Consider the following 19,444-nt stretch of genomic DNA (forward strand, 5'->3'; position numbering starts at 1 on the left):
AACAATTTAAATTATATTATAAAATCTACATTCTACTGTTTTACTTTTTTTTGTTATATTTAAATTTTAATAATTAATAGTAATATTCTTTCAAAAAAATTAATTAATAATAATAACTATTAAAATAATATATATATATATATATATAGATTACAGTGCCTTCTATAGTTATTTTGTTTTAATAGAGTAAGCATTACATATATTAAAAAATATTTTTTTATTAGTGTATTTTTTTATATTAATTTTGACAGCATGGATGATTGCCTGCAATTCCGCCTCATGAGCTTGAGAGTTCTGTATAGGAAATGCATAGCATCCATGGACGAAACCTCTGTAATTTCGATACACACCTCCTGCCCCGGCCTTACCATCACTACCTGCTGCGCCGTCCGTGTTTACCTTGGCCCATCCACGTGGAGGAGCAACCCATCTCACCTCAATGAAATCCGGTTCAGGTGGTGGTCGAATCCGAGCCGTGTTCAACTGACCGAACTCATCCATGAAGTGCAGCAGACGTGTTTTCAGAATTTGGATTGAGGGGAGCTCGGCTTCAAAAATAGCCCGGTTACGAGTCATCCAGATGAACCAGCAGCAGGTGACTATTGAGTACCACCATCTCCTTCTCCTACTTCGCCTAACTCGGATCTGACATAAGTAATTAAAGAAGCCAGCAAAATCGATTGAGTCGCTGCCACAAACTTCATTTAGATCAAACACTATTTTCCATAGCTCCTTTGAAACCTTACAGGTAATGAACAGGTGGCCAATACTCTCACCCTCTGATTTGCATAGCTCACACCTCTGAGCAAGGTTAATGCCTCGTGTCTGAATCAATGTCTGAACTGCAATCCTTCCATGAATAATCCTCCAGCAAACCGCCGCCCTACTAGGAGGGATGAAGGCATTCCATATCAGTTTGTGCCATCGCACTGCAGTTTCGTGCCATCTCTCAGCATAAAAGTCTTTCACTGTCAGCTTCCCTGAGGGTGCAGGCGTCCAGATACAGCAATCACGATCCTCCAAAGGCTCGGTGCCGCAGACTGCTTCCTGAACTGTACTCGGCAAAAAAACCAGGTTATCCCAATTCCCATTAACTCTCAGCTCGTGCAGGGGTCGGAACATGGTCGCTTGATCCTTCCGAGGAATGCTAATTTGATCTGCGATCACAGGGACTATCCACCTGTCAGTCCAAAAGTTTAGATTTGATCACTCTCCGAACCACCAAACCGTCTCTGCTCTGATACTGTAATAAAGGCCCTTCATCGAGGTCCAAATAGAGGAACTAGAGATAAGTCGTTTCGGCAAGCCAGAAGGTTCAAGGAAGCGCTTACATAACAGGGAAGCAATAAAACTCCTACCTTGAAGGATTTCCCAGCACATTTTTGCGATCAGCGCCAGATTAAAAGTTTTGAATTCTTTGATTCCCAGACCTCCATACTCGAGCTTCTGACAGCAGATTTTCCATGGCACAGTAATTAGTTTTCTGCTGTCCCTATCCCCAGACCAAAGGAAGTTCCGAGCCGCCTTGTTAATTTTTGCAATGAGGGTCGCAGGCCATTTATACACTAGGAACGAGTGCACCAAAGCTCCAGTGAGAGAAGCTTTAATTAGTGTAAGTCGACCAGCAAAAGAGAGAGATTTACCACGCTAATTACTGAACTTACTAATGAACTTATCGACAAGCAGTTGTAAGAGGCGAGTTCTAGGCATTCCCTGAAAAAGCGGAACCCCAAGGTAGACCAAAGGCAGCGAAGCTAATTTATCCCAAGGATGTCAGAAAGCCTAATTTTCCGAGCTGGTGTAATGAGATTTCCAAAAATGACTTGAGATTTATCCCAATTCACAGCCTGACCGGAATTCTCAGCATAAATTGGGATAAATATATGTTACTATGTTACAATGTTAAATATGGATAAATATATCGTTTTCAAAAGATTTTTTTGAACCATGGTTAAATCTCCATTGAACCCTGGTTGAATTTCTAACTCTTGACTCTTTATTTTTTTTAGTTCTTGACCGGTCCGATTTTGACAATCATGGTGGTATGTTTTGCTTATAAAGCAAAGTACCGCAATTTATAGTATTCAATTTGATTGCACAACTGCAATTCGATTTTAGGATATGTGTTTTATCAATATATAAATGTAATTTAAAAAAATGCATTTAATTGTAATCAAAATTTAACCGTATAATTTTAAATACTTTATTTACGTACCTCTATTTACAAACGTTTAGCACAAAACTCTATTTGACAATAGGGCAAACCAAGTTTTTTTTTCTTTGTCCATATTTTAATACAATAAAAATATAGTTCAACATAAATATGCATTAAACTAAGTCTAGACATAGTCCAAATTGTATTTAGAAAACCATAGTCGATTATTTTTCCCATATTTTTTTTTAATAATAGTCGAAAATAATTTTTTTCTAATTATTTCTTTTTGAACAAATAAAAAACCGTGGTAACCAATCCCGGTTGGACCGACATGTCACATATTGACTACAGTTTTTATTGGGTTATTGCATTTTGAAAAGCCCGAAATGACATATCAGAGGCCCGTCTAGTTTCCGATCCGACCGGTTCAACAATACCACTTATGCATAACTAACTAATATTTATCTCTATACATGAAATTTTTTTTTTCTGAGGAATCAGTAATGATTTTGAAAATTTATCTTCTAAAATGCCAACCAAGGTTCACTATATCACATTCAATGTATTAAAAATGCCAACCAAGGTCAACCCATGTATTAAAAATGCCAACCAAGATTGTATATTCTATGATTTTGTATTAAATGAATAATTATCCCAATAAGCCTATAAAACACGGACACACAAAAGCTTCCATTTTCTGACTTTCACATAGTTTCATTCCAGTGAAAAAAAATGAGAAAGAAGGTGGAACTTGCTTTCATAGAAAACGATTCAGCCAGAAAAGCAACATTCAAGAAGAGGAAGAAGGGTCTATTGAAGAAGATAAGTGAATTAAAAACACTTTGTGATATTCAGGCGTGTGCAATAATATACAGTCCTTATGATTCTCAGCCGGAGGTTTGGCCTTCGGAGGAGTACGGTGTTCACGAAGTTGTTTCTCGCCTCACAATGATGCCGGAGATAGAGCAAAGCAAGAAAATGCTTAACCAGCAGAGCTTTCTCCGGCAACGAATCAACAAAGCACTTGAGCAGTTGAGGAAGCAGAAAAAGGATAACCTGGAAATGGAGGTAACTCAGGCGATGTTCCTGTTGAAATAATGAACTTATAATTAATAGTCTTTAATTTGATTCAGTGGATTATCCAAGAGTCATTTCTGTATCTGTATTTATAGAGTGTCCAAGAGTCATTTTTGTACCTGTGTCTGTATCTGTATTTATAGTGAGTTAATGTGGTTTACTAAGAGTCATGTTTGTAATCTATAAATACCTATCAATACAAAGTAGTAAGGCAAGAGAATCAGAAGAGAATTTCTTCCAGCAATTATACTCTTCCTCTGTACCTCTGAAAGTTTATTTATTTGAGAAACTCAAGATGAAAGAGTCAGAGAAAATTGATGAGTTCTTTAATAGAACTTTGGTAATTGTCAATCAGTTGAAGAAATATGGAGAAAAAATGGAGGATGTTCTTGTGATAGAAAAAATCATTCGTTCTTTGACTCAGAAATTTGATTACGTGGTGACTGCCATTGAAGAATCAAATGATCTGGAGACTATGTCTGTAGATCAACTCTTGGGTTCGTTACAAGCCCATGAGGAGAGATTAAAAAACAGAGAAGAACCCGTGGCTCAGGTGTTGCAAGCGAAACTTACTTGATTTGAACGATAAGGAAGAAAAGAAACAATCTGTAGGTGGATATGGAAGAGGAAGAGGAAGATCAAGAGGTAGAGGTCGTGGCCGTGGCTGGAATCGTGGATATAATGGAAGAGGTAGAGGTGGCAGAAATTTCCACAATAATGAAGCCACAAATAATCAGCAATGGAATGCAAGAGGACGTGGTAGAGGCAACAATTTCCAAGGCCGTGGAAATAATTGGCATGGTCGTGATAAATCTCGTGTGCAATGTTACAATTGTCAAGAATTTGGGCATTATGCTGCTGAGTGTAAATCTGAACCTTTTAAAGACGAACATGCCAATTTTGCCGAGGAGGAAGATGAAGAATCAACTTTGTTACTTACATGTAGCGAAGATGAAGCAAGGAGCAAGGAGTCTTGGTATCTAGACTCGGGAGCAAGCAATCATATGACGAGAAATAAAGAACTTTTTTATAAGCTTGATGAATCTAAGAAAGGAAGTATTTCTTTCGGTGACAAAACAAAAGTTCCAGTTGTGGGAAGTGGTGACATTCTTATCAAACTGAAGAATGGAGATCATCAATTTATTTCTCATGTTTATTATGTTCCAGTTTTCAAATCCAATATTTTGAGTATTGGACAACTTTTGGAGAAAGGTTATGAAGTGGAGATGAACAGGAATGGGCTGGTTATGAAAGATGGAAAGAAAAAAATGATTGCAAAAGTTCCTATGTCTGCAAACAAGATGTTCAAATTAAAAATCAGCAGTGATCGTCCTATGTGTTTGAAAGCCTCATCAGATTCTGCATGGCTGTGGCATCTCAGAATGGGTCATTTGAATTTTGGTGGACTGGAGCAAATGTGCAAGCAACAAATGGTGCATGGATTACCTTCTATAAATCATCCCAATCAGATTTGTGAAGGATGTATGTACGGGAAGCAATCTAGAAGGAGTTTTCCAAAGGAGTCTTTGTCAAGCACATCAAAGCCACTTGAATTGGTGCATGCAGATATTTGTGGTCGCATTAATCCGAGTTCATATGGAGGAAGCCGGTATTTCTTATTATTTATTGATGATTATACTCGGAAAACATGGGTTTATTTTTTGAAGGCAAAATCTGAAGCATTTGAAGTGTTTAAAAAATTTAAAGCACTAGTTGAGAATGAAAGCGGTTTGAAGATTCAAGCATTGCGAACTGATCGAGGAAGAGAATTCACATCTGAGAAATTCAATCAGTTCTGTGATTATAATGGTGTTCGTCGATTGCTTACTGTTCCAAGATCTCCTCAACAAAATGGTGTCGTGGAACGGAAAAATAGAACCATTCTTAACATGACCCGAAGCATGATGAAGTGCAAAGGTATGCCAAAAGAATTTTGGGCAGAAGCAGTAACATGTGCAGTCTATTTGAATAATAGAAGTCCTTCAAAGAAGCTTTTGCAAAAGACCCCCAATGAAGCATGGTGTGGAAAGAAACCAAATATTTCTCACGTAAAAGTATTTGGTTGTCTTGGTTATGTTCATGTTGCTGACGAATTGAGAAGCAAATTGGATGATAAAAGTGAGAAGATGGTGTTTATTGTCTATGCAAAAAATTCCAAAGGTTATAAATTTTATAATCCTCGGAATGGAAAAGTTGTGATAAGCAGAGATGCAGAATTTCAAGAAGAAAGCTCTTGGAATTGGAAGATTCCAGAAGATGAAAATTATGATTTTCTTCCTGTATATGATGATGATTTTGCAGGTCAAAATGAAGATGTAATTATCACACCACCAAACTCACCTTCCACATCTCAGACAAATGTGACAGACTCATCCCCAGAAAGTTCATCAGAGAGGCAGCCTCGAATGAGAAGCTTGAGTGAGATTTATGCAGAAACTGAAGAAGTAGATAACGCTACTTTATTCTGTTTGTTTGCTGATACAGAACCTGTACAATTTGAAGAAGCTGTTCAGGAAAAGAAATGGAGACAAGCAATGGATGAAGAAATAAATTCCATAAAGAAGAATGACACTTGGGAATTGGCAACACTGCCAAAGGGAAAAAAAGATGTAGCAGTGAAGTGGATTTTCAAAATAAAGAAAAATGCCAAAGGAAAAGTGGAGAAGTATAAAGCTCGCCTTGTTGCAAAAGGTTTTTCTCAAAAGGCCGGAATTGATTATGAAGAAGTTTTTGCTCCGGTGGCTCGAATTGAGACAATTCGATTAGTTATTTCTTTGGCAGCTCAACAAGGATGGAAAATTCACCAAATGGATGTCAAATCAGCATTCTTAAATGGAACTCTTGAAGAAGAAGATAAGATGTTGAAGTTAAAAAAGGCTTTGTATGGCCTTAAGCAAGCTCCAAGGGCTTGGTATTCTTGCATCGATGACTATTTTTAGAAGAATGGCTTCACAAGATGTCCATATGAGCATGCTTTGTATATCAAGGAGAATGAGGATGGAAAAATAATGTATGTATGCTTGTATGTTGATGATTTAATTTTCACAGGATCTGATCAAAAGATGATTGAAGAATTTAAGAAGTTGATGACAAATAATTATGAGATAACGGATTTGGGGCTGATGTCATATTATTTGGGCATTGAAGTTAAGCAAAGTGATGAAGGTGTCTTTTTGTCTCAGAAGTCATATGCAGAAGCTATTTTAAAAGAATTCAAGATGGATAAATGCAATTCAGCTTCTACGCCAGTGGATAGTCGAAATAAGTTGTCAAAGCATGATGATGAAGAAAAGGTGAATCCAACTTTGTTTAAAAGGTTGGTTGGAAGGCTGAGATTTTTGACATGTACAAGGCCAGATATCTTATATGGAGTTGGACTCATTAGTCGTTACATGGAGGTTCCAACTTTAACTCATATGGAGGCAGCAAAACGAATACTTCGATACATCAAAGGTACACTGGATTATGGTTTATTTTACTCTTCCCAGAATAATTTCAGATTGTATGGATTCAGTGATAGTGATTGGGGAGGAGATGTTGATGATAGAAAAAGCACAACTGGTTTTGTGTTTTTTATGGGAACTGTTGTTTTTGCTTGGAGTTCTAAAAAATTGCTTGTTATACTTTCAACATGTGAAGCACAGTATGTTACAGCAGCTTCTTGTGTTTGTCATGCAATATGGTTGAGACGGATGTTAAAAAGTTTGAAGTTTGCTCTAGATGGAGCAACTGATGTTTTTGTTGATAATAAGTCAGCTATTGCGTTGGCTAAAAATCCGATCTTTCATGATAGAAGCAAACACATTGACACCAAGTATCACTTTATTAGAGAATGCATTGGAAGGAAAGAAATTCAACTCAAGCATGTACCATCCAAAGATCAAGTTGCTGATATTTTTACTAAAGCTTTGAAGTTGGAAGATTTCAGCAGATTGAGAGCTGTTCTTGGTGTTACTAAGGGATAAAAAATTATAAGTTTAAGGGGGTGTGTTGAAATAATGAACTTATAATTAATAGTCTTTAATCTGATTCAGTGGATTATCCAAGAGTCATTTCTGTATCTGTATTTATAGAGTGTCCAAGAGTCATTTCTGTACCTGTGTCTGTATCTGTATTTATAGTGAGTTAATGTGGTTTACTAAGAGTCGTGTTTGTAATCTATAAATACCTATCAATACAAAGTAGTAAGGCAAGAGAATCAGAAGAGAATTTCTTCCAGCAATTATACTCTTCCTCTGTACCTCTGAAAGTTTATTTATTTGATCCAACAGTTCCATGGTCTGACCGGACAAAGCTTGATTTATCTCAACATGCTCGATTTGACTGATCTTAGATTGATAATTGATCGAAAATTGATCGAGATAATCATGAGAATTGAAACCCTAACGGTTAATAATTCTTATGCGGTTGCCGTGGTGGAAAATTCGGTTGCTGAAGGCGGTGCAGAAGGGACGGTGGTGGTGGCTGAGCCGCCAGTGACGGTGGGGTTTGATCTGAATGGGGAGAGTGTGCAGAGGCAACCATGGACGTTTACGGATTTGGTTAACTCTCCAAACCAATTCCAGTTTGGTGGTGGCGCCGTCACCGGTGGTGGAGAAGAGATGTTGCCGCCGTCTTCTGATCAGAACGAGGATAATCTCTGGTCTAGGGAGTTCTTTCGATATGGTGGAATCTGATCTTTAATTTTGTTCGACTAATTTCATTTCATGTTTGTCTGATGTTTTAGCCAATTTGATTTTTAATTATTTTATTTTTGGCTTTGGAAATTACATTTGAGGTAGTTTTGGATTTAATGAGTTCTTAAAATTATTCATATATGTTTTTGATTGAAAATTGGATGGATTTCAACTTAATATTAAAAATTGGTTGATATTTTGATAAATTAAAAATTGAATTTGATGTATTTCAACTTAATATTACTATGTAATTATTTAATTTTTCTTAATTTAATTTAACATCACACAGTTTTAGCTTTTAAAGGGGTAATATAATATATATAATTTAGTAATTATAAAAATATATATATATATATAATTTAGTAATTTTACATATTAAAGGAGTACATCAAGTATAAATGAATAAGCAAATATATTTATGAAAAATTTAAGGGTAAACCTAAAAAAAAACTCTCATGTGTTTTCACATATTATTAAACTGGTATCTGAAAAAGAAAACTAAACTTTTTCGTTTTGCAAATGAGTATCTTTTAGTTTGACACTATAAAAATAACCGTTAACGAACTCAAATAGAAAAAGTTGAACACGTGAATTTGTTAGAATATCGTCAAGTTTTTGAATTTTTTAATTTTGAAGTCCTCAATTTTATTTTAATTTTAAGATCTTTAGTTTTAATAAAGTGAAAACCCTTCGTCATCTCTATTAGCAAAACGAAAAAGTTCAGTCACCGTTTGAATAAATTTTTTTTCAGCTACCAATTTGACAATACGTGAAAGTACATGAGTTTTTTTTTTGGCTTTTATCCAAAATTTAATAGTGTTTTTGTTATTTACAATTTTGTGTAATTTTTGTAATATCGGATGTTTAAAATGACAGTCATATTATCGAATGTCCAGTGTAGACACTCTGATATCTAAATACTATCAATTTTAAAAATAATAAAAACAATGAATTCTAGAATTTTAAACCTATCTCGAAAATTCTTTTAAACCCTATGTTTATAGGGTTTTACAGCTTCTTTTAAAGTTTTAAAATATCATCTTCTTATAATTTGATTACCTTTATTAATAAAGCGGACACGTTAACACATGAGAGAATATGATAATAATTTTAAATATTCGTATCATTTCGTTTTATTTTCGAGTTAGTAGGTCAACCCTAATCCAACTCAAAAATTTAAATGTCAATTATTTGGCAACCAAAAATGATCAATTACCTACAAAGCTATAACCCGAACTCTATTTTTACATGTAGTGTGTAAATTTTCCATTCTTATGCTCCGAACTGAAAAATGAATATGAACCATATGTAATAGAATTAGGGTTTAAAGATGATGTTTTAATACGTTAGTTCCTTAACAAATTAAAATTTTTACTTAGAAGTTTAGAATTGATTCTACTAAAGAGTAATCAAAGTATTTAATTAAAGAGTATATAATACGGTGAATATGACTAACGAGAAATGAAAAGTTATGGACAATTTAACTAAGTTTCATATTAGAGCCAATGATCTTATTATATTAGTAGTTTAATATATCCAATTACAATTATTAAATCACTACAAAAAAAGCACTTTCAGGGACAAAAAAAGCGTCCCCAATAACATAAAAATTTGTCCCCTATAATTTCAGGAACAATTTTTTCGTCCCTATTTTTCGTACTTGTTTCCTCCGTCCTTGATTCTAAAGGGGACGAAAAAAATGATGTCGTCCTCATTCTTAGAGACGACTGTCGTCCTCATGCTTAGAGACGACTGTCGTCCTCATTCTTAGGGACGACTGTCGTCTCCATTGAGAGGGACGACTGTCGTCCCAATTGAGAGAGACGACTGTCGTCCCCGTTCCTAAGGACAACATATCGTCCCTATTCCTACAAACGATTGTCGTCTCCGTTCAATGGGACGTCATGTTGTCCATGTTCTAAAGGACGACTATCGTCCCCATATTAAAGATAACAAATTTTTGTTCCTACAACAAGGGACTACAATCGTCTTATTAATTAAAACCAATAAATTACCGATACCTATTCATTTTTCAATAGCAAACCATGAACTCAATTATAAACATAAACCATACAAGAAGATAAAGTTTACACAATAATGTAATAATTTATTATCTAATGGTAATATTCAACAACAAAAAAAGTATTATAAAAAGGGAACTGAACAATAAGGTTTATTTAGCTTATTCTTCCCAAATAACATTGGTTTTGATATGTCCTATAATAATTTCTACAATCAATCAAACAATGTGCAAATGCCTCCTCCGCATAACCTGCAAATGCACAAAGAAAAGAATTCTCAACTCAATATATTCATCAAAGTGGAATGATATAAATATAGCACCAAAATTAACTACATATATTGTTGTATAGCAAGTCATACCTGTATAATCACTACCTAAACAAGGCACTGGATCTTCCTCAGTAATATTTTTAGGTTTTCCATGAGCATTTGGCGAAGCTACAAGCTGTTCAATAACATGCTGGTGTTTCAATATCTTAATATATAGAAAACATGACCATTTAATAAGATTTCATCCCCATGTAATTAATTGAAGACATTATTGGACATTGGACGAGACCACACTTTAGAGTCTATACATAAATAGCAAATTTGATCAACAAAAATTCAAAATGGTGTACAAAAGCTTATAACTTCCCGTAAATCTCCAGAGAAAATCCATTTAGACTAGCTTCCTTGAATTCACTAAATTCTACTATATTTCTATTCATAATCAAATTTACAATGCAATAAGTAGAGGGAGAGATGAAAGTTTACCATTTGAAGAAAGAAAAAACTCACTTCAGATGCCAGCCTGAATACACATTGTCAAGGAATTTGAAGAATTTCAGAGAACAAGTCAAATCATTTCAAAATTAGGCTGCAGAATGCATTTTATTTAATGATATTTGGCATTCCAAAAAGCGTAGTAAAGAAATGCAAAGTAGAAGATATTTTAGTGATCCATTGACATATTATGATTGTCAATTACAAATTTATATTGTTTGTCTTTTATTTTTGGTTCAGACACGTATCCAAGCAGATAATAAACTCCATGCACACAGATCTTCAGTAGATCTTCCATAAAAAATGAGATTAAAATTTTAAGACCAGAATTCCACATAACATGAAATATGTTTTAACACAGAGTGCGTTCTTTTTTTTCTTAACCCAAACTTTCAATCTTGCCAATCCATCCAAGAACCCAAGAGCTTCTAACATCAGTATCATGAATAGCTTTTCTCTAATTATGCCTCTTGTGAGTTCTGAGAACAAATTAATATAGCTCATCATGAATAGCTTTTCTCAAATTAATATAGCTCATGCTAGTAAAGGATCTGTTGATATTATAAAAAAGAATGAGCACAACATCACTAAATTGAAGTAAATTGCATCTAAAGCAGAGCTTCAATTTTGTTCAACACCAATCAATATTTTTTTATAATTAACCAACATAAGATAAATAACAAGACGAAATTTGAATTGATTCATACATATAGAATCACGAGGCATACAAATCAGCATACAAATCAAGCACACAATTCACAAGGATTTCTTTAGGGAATGGTATACTTTCATAAGGAAGTGATTTTCATATTTGGGAATGAGGAAAACATAACAATTAATAGTATTAACAAAATAATACCTCATGCGGTTTTTGTAAGAATTATATGTCACAATCCGTTGAAGAACGTTCTGCTCACTTGTTAGAACAAAATACCTATCAAGACATCAAAATAGTTGTTGTTAAAACTACTCCTCCAAATCACTTGTTGTTAGAACAAATTACCTGTCGACATCAACATGAGATTTGGCTAAAGCAACTTTTCAATAAACTTGAAGAGGTTTTACTAAAAATCTAGTTGTATAACGATCATTGGAAATTTAAGAGCAGGACAAAAGGTTTTAAAAATTATTGATCAATTGTACCAAAATCTGAAGTGTTATTAGGAGCTTCAGTTACAGTAAATCCCAACGTGTTATCAGGACGCGCAAAATAACGATTCTATCGATAGTAATAAGCTAACTGTTGAAGAATGCTCACAATGCAATTGAGAGCCAAAACGCAGAGTTTTAATCAGTTAGAGATTTTTACTTTTTTGTCCTTAACATCTCTATATAAACTTGTAATACAATTGGGTTAAAGAGATCGAATATAAGTTTCTCTCCATTTTCTTTCAATTTCTTCGATTAACATGGTATCAGAGCAGGTTTAATCAAGCCTGGGAATTAAGCTTGGGATGATCGATCCGTTGATTTCTGGAAGGAATGCGTCCTCAGAAGTCAAAATCAAGATCGTTCGCTGAAATTGTGAGCAATCCTATTGCAGAAACTGATTCTGAAGATTCCGGTGAAAGCTCCGACGAGAATTACAATCGGAGTTCATCTAACGTCCATAGCAACTTCAACGAAGAACCGAATCGTGAAAATCAACAACCAGATCTTCATACGGTTGCTACAATGGCAGGAAATTCTCAAACTACTCAGGTAACAAGCATCGACAACCCTAGTATGATACTTGTTACAAGTGTGTTGAATGGAAACAATTATATTGCTTGGAAGAGAGCTATGATGTTAGCTCTGAGTGCAAAACGAAAATTGAAGTTTATTAAAGAGAATAATGAACCTGCTGATGAGAAATCAGAGGAGTATGCTAAATGGAAATGGGATGATGACCTTGTTTTCTCATGGATTCGAAGTTCTTTGACCAAAGAGCTAGCAGATGTATTTCTGTTTGCTAAATCTTCATACTCCTTGTGGCAAGAGATCGATCAAAGATATGGCCAAAGCAATGGTCCTTTGATCTATCAATTGAGAAAGGAGATCAGTAGCTTATCTCAAGGAAATCTAAGCCTTGTGGATTATTTCAACAAGATCAAGAGGAGATGGGATGAATTGGCTGAAATTAAGCCTTTGTTGAGTTGTACATGTGGAGAAACAAGAAGGCAGGCTCAGGATCAACTTGAGGAGGAGCAGTTGATGCAGTTTCTTTCTAGTTTACACATTGATTTTGACAATGTGAGAGAGCAGATCTTGATCCAGGAGCCTCTTCCATCAGTCAACAAAGCTTACTCCATGTTGATGAGGATTGAAAGGCAGAGGAGTATGAGCAATACTGAGACGAAGGATGATTTTGTGAATTTATCAAAATCTCAAAATAACAAGTCAAACACAAGGAATTGAGGTAAAAAGTATCAGAATCGTGGTCAATCTAGTGATACTAGCAAAGATGACAAGTTCTGCACTCATTGTAAGAAACCTGGCCATGAGAAGGTTGATTGTTTCAAGCTGGTAGGGTATCCTGATTGGTACAAAGGAAAGAAGAGTGCTCCATACAAGCAGCAAGCTCACATGTCCAAAGAAGAGTCTAATCCTTTGGCTGATACTGACTCCGAGAATGAGGTGGAGGATAGTAAGATGGAAATGATGATTGAAAGAGCTCTGCAGAAAGCGTTGAAGAACAAAGGGAGCATTCACAACAACAAGCACCACGAATTCTCTGCATTTGCTGGAATGAGCTCTGCAGGTAACATACATAAACTTAAATCATTGAAGAATCCTGAATGTGCTTGGATCATTGACTCAGGGGCAACAACTCATATGACATATGATGATAACATGATGCATAATGTATCTTTATTATCAAAACAGCACAAGAAAGTGTTCTTGCCAATAGGCACGTTTCAAACTGTGCTGAAGAAAGGAGATATTAACCTTGACAGTGGTCTTATCTTAAAAGATGTATTATATGTGCCAGAATTTCATTATCATTTGCTTTCCGTGGGAAAGTTATTGCAAGATCAGAAGATTAGCATTAGATTCTTTGCTAAATTCTGTGTTTTGCAGGACCTAGCAAGTGAGCAAGTTGTTGCTGTGGGGTTTTTGGAGCAAGGATTATACTTACTCCAAAGGCAGTCTTTCAATAAGGAGATAATAAAGACACATAGTAATACTAGTTCTCTTAATCAAATAAATTGTAGCTTGATTGCCAAAGATGATAGTTTAGATGTAACTATCTGGCATCAAAGGTTGGGCCACATGTCTAGTAGTGGTATGAAGTATGTAAAGCCATTACAGAATAGAGGAATTGGATTTTTTGATGATTTTTCACATTGTGATGTCTGCTTAAGAAGCAAGTCTGTCAGACACTCCTTTTGTAATAGTACTACCAAATCTATGAAATTGTTTGAGTTAGTTCATATGGATGTATGGGGTCCATATAAGCAAGTTTCTCTCACTGGAGACAGATTTATACTAACTATTGTGGATGATTTCTCTAGAGCAATGTGGATTGTCTTGTTCAAGTCTAAAGATCAGGTGCCTAACTTGATTGAGAACTTCATTAAGCTGGTTGAAAACCAGTTTGAAACCAGGATCAAGACAGTAAGAACAGATAATGGGACAGAATTCACTAGTCAGAATACACATGTGGTGTTCAAACAGATGGGAATTTTGCACCAGAAATCTTGCATACACACTCCCCAACAAAATGGGATTGTAGAAAGAAGGCATAGAAGCTTAACTACTGTTGCAAGAGCCTTGTTAAAACAAGGACACCTATCTCATAAGTTTTGGGGAGAGGCAATGTTGCATGCAACCACCCTGATAAACTTATTTCCCACCAAACTTTTAGGTTGGAAGACTCCTTATGAGATGCTTTACAAGAAGGAGCCTGAGTATGGGAAGTTGAAGGTTTTTGGTTGCACTGCTTATGCAGTTGACACAGATGTAAAAAGAGGCAAGTTTGATGATAGAGCTTTCAAAAGCATCTACTTGGGAGAATCTCCAGGGCAAAAAGGCTGGAAATTATACAACCTGCAAACACATAAAATCTATGTGTCCAGGGATGTTCACTTTATTGAGAATGATTTTGTGTTTGCTAATTCTTCATCTGTTTTAGCAGGAAAAGATTATAAGCAGTTGTCATCAGATACAACTATGTATGAGCAATTCACAGAAGTCCCCATTACGGTAGCATACCACATGAACAATGACAGTGCTACACCTGAAGAAAGTACTATTGAAGCAGATTCTAGTGCAGAAGTTACAAGGATTGAAACTGCTCAAGAAAAAGAGCATGTTGCACCAGATGTAGCAGTAGACGATGTTGTAGAAGACGTTGTGACTGAAGATGTACCAGTGCTGAGAAGGTCAGGCAGAAGCATTAAACCTCCAGCCTGGACATCAGATTTCGTTAAATGTGCTACTCATAGTGCTAAAAGGATGGAGATGCCACCTTACATAGACGATCATGCTGCATTTTTACTCAATATAGCCAAAATACCTGAACCAAGCTCTTATGCAGAAGCTAGTAGAGATCCCAATTGGGTTCAGGCAATGCAGGCAGAATTGGATGCACTTGAAAGAAATGAAACATGGACTATGTGCACACTTCCAAAGGGAAAGAAAGCAATATCATCCATGTGGGTTCTCAAAGTGAAGTACAAAACAGATGGCAGTTTAGACAAGTACAAGGCAAGACTTGTAGCAAAAGGGTACAATCAGAAGTTTGGGATTGATTACCATGACAGTTTTGCACCGGTTGCTAAAGTTGTTACAGTTAGAATGATCATAGCGCTAGCTGCTCATTTCCAATGGGAAATTTACCAGGTGGATGTAAACAATGCATATCTGCATGGTTACATTGAAGAAGAACTTTACATGCAACCACCTGAAGGGTATAATGCTAAACCTGGAGAAGTTTGCAAGCTCAGAAAGTCACTCTATGGGTTGAAGCAGGCAGGAAGACAGTGGAACAAGATGTTCACTGTATAGATACCCATTTTTGTCCGGGCCAATTTTTAAGTTTTTAGTAAATTTCACTCAGAATTTGAACAATTCATGAATTATCCAGAATATATGGTATTATCTCGAAAATAATTAATTAGGGAAAATTGTGCTATTAAGGCTAATTTGTCATATGTCGATAAAAATTTCGAAGTGTATCCAAAATATGACTTAATAGAATTAAAGTACAATCTAACCTATTATAAATTTTATTCGAGATATGTTCCTCGTATTTTGAATAAAATTGAATTTGTTTGAATCCGAGTTATAATTTATTAATTAAGGTTCAGATGTCAATCAATCGAATTAACATTTCAATGCTTATTTATTTGTCGTAAACTATATCTAGAAATGTCTATAGTCTGAATTGCGAATTATGATGTAATATCGTATATTAAAGTTAAAGTTAATATTGACTTTGATTACGATTTATATTATAATTAAACGTTTAGAATATAGTTGATTTCTAAATAACGAATTATGACAAATTGAAAAGTTAATAAGTTAACGACAATTGAACGTTTAAAAAATGGAATTTTTGCTAATAAATATTGCATTATTAATATAAATGTTTATCTTTGTTTTTACAGTAATTTTGACGGATCCAAAGACTCGCTCGTCAATGTCTGAGATACCCGAAAATGCTCACTTTAAAATTGGAGACAATTTTTATATCCCAAAAAGCAAGATCAAAATGCACGCTCAATTCAAGAAGCGATCAAATCCTATTCAAGTGACTGAGTTATCTCATTGCGGTACAAGTCCCAACAAATCGGAAGTTCAAAGAATATCCGTACGAGTCCAACAAAATCCAAAGCACGGGTAATTGTCAGTTCAAGTCCGATATATTCCCAAAGCACGAGTAACTACCAGTTCAAGCCTAAGAAGTTCCAAAGCTCGGGATTGTGTCCGTACAAGTCCAACGGAGTCTGCTCGGGTCAGAAATAGTTCAAATTCAATCCGGATCCGCATCAAATTCGGGTCAGAATTCAGTCCAACGGCATCAGTCTGCAAAAAAAACACAACTGCAGGGACCAAACAGCATTTTTGCCAAAAAGATCAATAATTCAACAAAGATGATCTCATTCAGCAGGTATCGAGACCAGAGAAAATGGGCAAGCAGATTGACGAAACAACCCTCAAGGGTACAGAAGGAAATAAAGAAAAATGATGAGCAATAATTCACAGGCAAATTTCTTACTGTAAATAGAGAGAGTCTATCACTGTAAAAGGGGGGGATTTCTTTAAAGAGCTTCATCACTGTAATACAGAAAAAAGAGGAAAAAGGGGCAAGGCAAGAGCAACTTTTAGTAAAAAAAAAAAACACTGAAAATCTTTCATCACTGTAATAGGAAGAGTTTTCACTGTAAAGAGGGGAGGCAAGGAAAAGCTCCTCCAATATTGTAATTCTCAGAAAAGCAATCAAAAGAGCAAGGGTAAATTCATTCGCAATTTACTCATATTCATATATATACGTACACATATCATTCATTGTCATCTGTTTTTCTTTCCTTTTTTTGTTCTCATTTCATCATAGAAATTAACCAGACAATAATCGAACCCCGCATTTAACCCCGAACACATTAAACGGAGAACCGAAGCACCCTCCAGAGCCAATAACGGCTCTGGTTGCGTCTTCGGAACCATTCGAATAGGGCTAAGGCTATCTCCTATATAAAACTCGAGTTCAGGACAATACGAAACAGAAATTAGAACCATATTGGGAAACAGTAGAACAAAAAACACGGCAAAGCCACCCAACACACCATTCTAAAATCAAGTGATTACAACCAAACATCAACCAATACAGTGAACCAAACCACAGCCGTCCTGAACCCGAACAAGCATAGCAAACATTCATCTAGCTCTTGAACTCTAGGAACTCAAGGAACCGAAAATACCAACTCAGCAAGCATTTAACCCAAAAAAATACCGAACACAGTCATAAGAGTTCTCGGAACTCAGGACGAAATCAAGAGAAATAGCCAAAACAGAGAAGGAGTAGAGAGAGAGCCATAAACCATAAAATTACCTTGCATGACGAGTTAGGAGTGGACCGGACCTCTTCAGGCTACTAAACTCTTCATCGGAGGCGGAAGTCGCCACCGCCATCACCGGAATTAGTCTGACAGAGCCTCCTACGGGCCCGAAACCAAACGAGAACCATAGACCCGGGTAAAGCGAGTAAACGAGTGAGATCGGCTAAGAAGGAGGCCGGAATTCATGGAGCCGAGGAGAGGGAGTCGATCGCCATAGGAGAAGTGAGGGGGAAGGATAAGTTTGCGTAAGAAGAAAGAGGAGGAGAGTTAGGGATCCAAATCTTGTGAAATGGGGATGGGTTAGGTGTATGTAGAATAGGATAAGACATGGGCTTTTTCTTAGTGGGCCGAAATTGTGGTGAGAATGAAAGCCCAATCCGATTTAATTAACACCTATTAGTCTAATTACATGGTTTCGTATATCGTCGACTCATGATAGCTAAACATATAGTTCGAATATTATCCTTTTAATAAACGTCGTAAATAAATTAGGCTAAAAAAAAATATAATAATAAATAGGATTATTTCCTCCTAGGATAAGATACGGGATTATTCGGGATGAGATTAGTTCATGAAGCGATCATAAGTCATATCGTTGTTAATGAGAAATTAAATTTTTAGGGGTCAATTTAATCTAATGAAAATCACTTATTCGTTTCGTTTTATTACAAATTAATCATATCCCCATTTATTTAATTTTCCCGATTCATAAAATAAATGTAAAGGTCTCGGGTGTATGTGATACACACGACCTTGATAAAAATAAAGTTAACTCGAAAAAGGCTAAAACAACGCAATGCGTAGCCTTTTTAAATTGGTTTAAGTCAATAAAACATAGTATAAATTCAACGATACGTGTGAGGATATTCTTCATTAGAAATTTTGCATTGGCCTTCGAATGCGCATAGGCAGCATATATTGTACTCGGAGAAATAACACGACGAATTTCGAGATGTCCCCTCGAGTCGACGTGGTTAATCAGGTTAATTCGGATCGATGTGAAAACGTCATCCGAATCAATAATTAAAGTAATTCGAACTAATGTGAAAACGTTATTCGAATGTGCAACCAAGATTAATTGTAGTCGATGTGAAAACGTCGCTAGAGTTCGAGCTGTTCCCTTTAGATCTTCTATTTTATTTTATCGTATATGTGATATACGTAAAATCATATCGAACTCTAATTTAATAAAAAGAGATTACGTGTATGCCGCACGCGTAATTTAAAAACGAAAATAAATCAATTCGAGATGTTATCCCGAATCAATAAAAAATACATTAAACCAAATTGATTCGGATTGATGTGAAAACGTCATTCGAATTTGTAAACTAAATTAATTCGGATAGACGTGAAAACGTCATCCGAATTCATAACTAAATTAATTCGGATCGATGTGAAAACGTCGTTCGAATTTATAACCAAACTAATTCTAATCGATGTGAAAACGTCATTAGAATTTAGCACTAAACTCAATAACCCCAAAACGCGCGAGTACCTAGTTTATATCGACAATTCAAAGCAAAACAAATAGCAAACACATGACATCACAATAGTACCGATACGTCGGGCGGGGTAGGGTGAGATCACATCTCTTCCCTACACGTAACCGGAAAAACGAACCTTAAATCTCTCCAGAGACCATCTTTACCAAACCTAAACCGCACGGAGTCAATCCAAACAGATAGGGCGACCAATCACGCCCGCATACG

General features: G+C 35.7%; 1 long non-coding RNA gene across 1 annotated transcript; it reads right to left on the minus strand.

Annotated features, from left to right (window-relative positions):
• Positions 1-16,402: 16,402 nt before the first annotated feature.
• On the minus strand, positions 16,403-18,349 carry LOC136206953 (uncharacterized). Its single transcript, XR_010676487.1, has 2 exons — positions 17,729-18,349; positions 16,403-16,956 (listed from the first exon to the last, which is right to left on the minus strand). It is a non-coding gene; the product is annotated as an uncharacterized lncRNA (long non-coding RNA).
• Positions 18,350-19,444: the final 1,095 nt, after the last annotated feature.

This window comes from Euphorbia lathyris, chromosome 9 (assembly GCF_963576675.1).
Source record: "Euphorbia lathyris chromosome 9, ddEupLath1.1, whole genome shotgun sequence".
Classification (NCBI taxonomy): domain Eukaryota; kingdom Viridiplantae; phylum Streptophyta; class Magnoliopsida; order Malpighiales; family Euphorbiaceae; genus Euphorbia; species Euphorbia lathyris.